Source organism: Diabrotica virgifera, chromosome 9 (assembly GCF_917563875.1).
Source record: "Diabrotica virgifera virgifera chromosome 9, PGI_DIABVI_V3a".
NCBI classification, from domain to species: domain Eukaryota; kingdom Metazoa; phylum Arthropoda; class Insecta; order Coleoptera; family Chrysomelidae; genus Diabrotica; species Diabrotica virgifera.
In genome coordinates this window covers 116,143,682-116,148,340 of record NC_065451.1, presented here as the reverse complement: position 1 = coordinate 116,148,340, position 4,659 = coordinate 116,143,682, and the positions used below count along the sequence as shown (strand labels likewise).

The 4,659-nt window shown below is 37.2% G+C and overlaps 1 long non-coding RNA gene across 1 annotated transcript; it reads left to right on the top strand.

Moving 5' to 3' along the window:
- The first annotated feature begins 1,528 nt into the window (after positions 1–1,528).
- LOC126891920 (uncharacterized) lies at positions 1,529–2,847 on the top strand. Its single transcript, XR_007700619.1, has 2 exons — positions 1,529–1,704; positions 1,967–2,847. It is a non-coding gene; the product is annotated as an uncharacterized LOC126891920 (long non-coding RNA).
- The last annotated feature ends 1,812 nt before the right edge of the window (positions 2,848–4,659 follow it).

Genomic DNA, 4,659 nt, shown 5'->3' with positions numbered 1-4,659 from the left:
CAAAGCGAGGTTACAAACGCTTGCATTACGGCCTGGTCCGGTCGTTTTTAAGAGATTGGTAGAGGAGAAAAAAGCTGCCGAAAACGGCTATTTCTAGTCGGGTATGTATCAAAAGGCGATACATACAGACATATGTGTGGTCCTAGATTTGGATTTGTCCCCAAAAAAATTGACGGTAGAATTGTGTGCAAGGTATGTCTGGATGATGAAATGAAAGTTTTGTTTTTACCCTGCAGACATCTAGCTGTCTGCATATGCTGCAGTTACGAATTAGAGCAATGTTGCATATGTCGTTCTGAAATTTACCAACGCATAAGGGTTTTTATGTAGCACATCTGAGCCTTTTTCTTTTTTACACAGTTCGTTTTTTTTTGTCTACAGAACAAGATATTCTCTGGCCGCCTCAGTGTGTGTGTGTGTGTGGTGTGTGTGGTGTGTGTGGTGTGTGTGGTGTGTGTGGTGTGTGGTGTGTGGTGTGTGGTGTGTGGTGTGTGGTGGGTGTGTGTGTGTGTGTGTGTGTGTGTGTGTGTGTGTGTGTGTGTGTGTGTGTGTGTGTGTGTGTGTGTGTGTGTGTGTGTGTGTGTGTGTGTGTGTGTGTGTGTGTGTGTGTGTGTGTGTGTGTGTGTGTGTGTGTGTGTGTGTGTGTGTGTGTGTGTGTGTGTGTGTGTGTGTGTGTGTGTGTGTGTGTGTGTGTGTGTGTGTGTGTGTGTGTGTGTGTGTGTGTGTGTGTGTGTGTGTGTGTGTGTGTGTGTGTGTGTGTGTGTGTGTGTGTGTGTGTGTGTGTGTGTGTGTGTGTGTGTGTGTGTGTGTGTGTGTGTGTGTGTGTGTGTGTGTGTGTGTGTGTGTGTGTGTGTGTGTGTGTGTGTGTGTGTGTGTGTGTGTGTGTGTGTGTGTGTGTGTGTGTGTGTGTGTGTGTGTGTGTGTGTGTGTGTGTGTGTGTGTGTGTGTGTGTGTGTGTGTGTGTGTGTGTGTGTGTGTGTGTGTGTGTGTGTGTGTGTGTGTGTGTGTGTGTGTGTGTGTGTGTGTGTGTGTGTGTGTGTGTGTGTGTGTGTGTGTGTGTGTGTGTGTGTGTGTGTGTGTGTGTGTGTGTGTGTGTGTGTGTGTGTGTGTGTGTGTGTGTGTGTGTGTGTGTGTGTGTGTGTGTGTGTGTGTGTGTGTGTGTGTGTGTGTGTGTGTGTGTGTGTGTGTGTGTGTGTGTGTGTGTGTGTGTGTGTGTGTGTGTGTGTGTGTGTGTGTGTGTGTGTGTGTGTGTGTGTGTGTGTGTGTGTGTGTGTGTGTGTGTGTGTGTGTGTGTGTGTGTGTGTGTGTGTGTGTGTGTGTGTGTGTGTGTGTGTGTGTGTGTGTGTGTGTGTGTGTGTGTGTGTGTGTGTGTGTGTGTGTGTGTGTGTGTGTGTGTGTGTGTGTGTGTGTGTGTGTTGTAGCGTTCCGCTACGTTTACGAGTAGCCACTCCCGACAACCGTAATAATTAACATCGAATAACAAAAAGTTACCTTACGATCGAGGTAGTAAAATGAAAACAGAATTAGTGCTAGCTAACCAACGACTTAAGAAGGTCAAATACAGACAAATATGTGTTGGAGAAAAAACGGCAGATGTCATACATAAAAGAATAGGAGATATTCAATAAATCTATTTTGGAATTGCAATTACAAAGCAAGCTAAATATATCTGTAAAAATATAATATACCTAAAATGAACGTCTGGTAAGTGATTTTATTTTAAAATTTCTTTTGGAAATTTAGGAAACACATATATCAAAATGAATAATTTTATACCTTAAAAAGTCAAATCTAGCAAAGTTACTTTTAGAAATATATTACTTAAGTAATAATGTAATTTCATTTTGGATAAATGACCTTCCCATTTATGTGGAAGAATATGTTCGGTTATCTTTTGTAACCGGTCTGTCTCACCTTGTATCCAGGAAAAAATTTCTAGATACCTAATGAGAACCTCTCTTTTTAGCCGTACCTAGAGAATTATAAAATAGAACCAAGCTTTTAATATCCCACAAAGACAACTTATATGGAAAATGCACTAAGAATAACATTCCTATTAATTATCTGGAACGTAAATCTTCCCTAAGATGTGTATACTCATAGAGCCGCTTACCGTCTGATAAACCGGCACGTCCATAAGCCAACACTTTGAATTAGAGCTGAAGCAATTTCATCTAGATTGGAACAAAGATAAGTGTACTTAATTAATGTTCTCATTTATAGACCGAATTGTGTTCCGCAATATATTATATATTTATTGGACATTTGTTGTTAAGTACTAGATTATTTTTGTAACTTCCCTTATCATATCTTTTACTATCGGTTGTGTCTACACAACAAATAATATTTTGTCAATTTTTCATCTAAATCTCAATGCATGTAAGGGAACATAAGTACTTATAGACCTAAAGCATTGGTCTCTATAGGGTTCATTACATAATAACTTAGGTATTGTGGTAGATAATATACAAGTATATTAATACGGTATTATGAAGAATATCATCTGGTTCTGTTGACTAGCACTCACTATTGTTTTTCTGTCTCTTTATTGTTTGTATCTGAAAGAAACGTAAACTCATAGAAATCATTTAATAGTCGGAAACTTTTACGTTATCTGCTTATATCTTGGCAACCAAAATTTTAACATTACTCATATTCATTATTTATATTATTAATTAAATTTTACTATTATATATTCATCTTGCAGGCCAATGTTTTACATTATTATACATTATTTATATTTTTAGCTAGAAATTTTACATTATATATATATACATTAGTTACCAAAATCTTACTTTACATATATCTAGGTATTTTTTTTTACACAATAAAAATAAGGTATACCTATTGGGTTTGTATCATTTCACCTGCACCTGATATCTCTCAACTATATGGGTTCATATAATATTTTATTTCAGGATTAAGTTATTTGGTTTGTTTATATCTTTCTCCTTATTTCTCTCTCTCTCTCTCTCTCTCTCTCTCTCTCTCTCTCTCTCTCTCTCTCTCTTTTCTAGTCTCCCACACTGTTCTATCAACGAAGTAAAGGCTCTAAAAGGCATTTACTTCTGGCGCCCATCTTTGGTTTATTGATCATAGGTCAGTTCTTTTCTCTTTAGTATTTCATTACTTTTTAATTTTTCTGGTTTCTTCCATTATCACTATCTCTTTCTCCCCTAAACAACAGCACGAAAATAAGCCGATCTCCACTTCCTGAGCTTTTACGTCTCATCCTCATCCTCATAAATAATTTGTTATCTTCATTCTAATTTTAACTTGTTAAGCCGTTTCTCACTACCCCTTTCTTTCATCAATCAAATTTTAGTACAAAAAAAATATAACCCTACTATAAGGGTTACAAAGTGGCGAGCCCATCGTGGAGCTGTTGTTTTCATTTAGGTGGTGATTTAGTGTTAGTTACACTACATTCTCTTATTCAATTTGGTTATTGCGAATTATCACTTACAGTTTGTTGTTGTTTTGGAAAAAAAAAAAAAGAAAAAGTTGATAGTAGCAGTGTATCATTTTGTTTTTTTTTTTGAGAGAGTATACAGGTGTAAGGGAAATTATTTTAGAATTGAGGATATAGCATTAATTGTTGGGTGGTGTACGAACATAAGTTAAAAGGTAATATAAATGTTTATTGAAGGTGACGTTAATATTTAATAAACTGAATTTTACATTTTTATACGTTACATATTTTTTGGTATCTTATAATTATTATGATATCCTGTACTGGCAGTTGTATCCACACAATTATATATTTTGCGCTATAGATATATGTTTATTAGGTTCTGATTTTCATCTCAATTTTAGATTACTGTATTCGATTAAATTTGCGGGTTTTGTGCCAGTTGTAAAATTTTTTTTTATTGAGTTTATCTATCTAACCTTCATTGGGGTGTTTTGTCTTGATACTGAAAGTTTCTTTTTTAAAATGTCCACTTTCAAAGTTGATCATTTACTGGTAAAAGAGTTAGATTACGAGCTTAAAATCCGAAGTATTGATGTTACTGAATATCCTACCGTCGAGGCTAAACGCAAAATATTGCGTGGAGCTCTGCGACAGGAGAAGAAAAATAGGAGTTTTCGGCAAATTTCTTCCTCCTGTATTCCCTTTGACAAACATAAGGAGGAGATTGAGGACACACTGAAAGACCTTACCCAGAAAATCGGGATATTCAGGGGTACAATACTGGATCCTACCTTTGCTAGATTGTCGTCTAGAGTAGCTCATTTATCTGAACGAGTAAGTCGCTTCGAGTGTGATACCGATGAACAGGAATTATACCAGAAAACCGTCGCAGTCAAAATCTTGGATATTGAAGGTGACCTCGATGCTCGGGGAAACCCAGCTGCTACCTCCACTCCAAATGCACCCATACACAATGCGTCACCCTTCCCATTTTCTAAATCTGCCCAAGTTCATAAATGGGGTATTTCTTTTTCTGGTACAGGTGATCGTGATACTGTTGTCGCTTTCTTAGAGAAAGTTGAATGTTTGCGAATCTCTAGATGTATTCCAGAGGATGACTTATTTGCAGCCTCCGCTGAGTTGTTTACCGGTCCTGCGTTCACTTGGTTTATGAATAATCGCTCTAACCTTTCTTGCTGGAAAGATCTGGTGCAAAAACTTAAAGCTGATTTCCTACCATATTC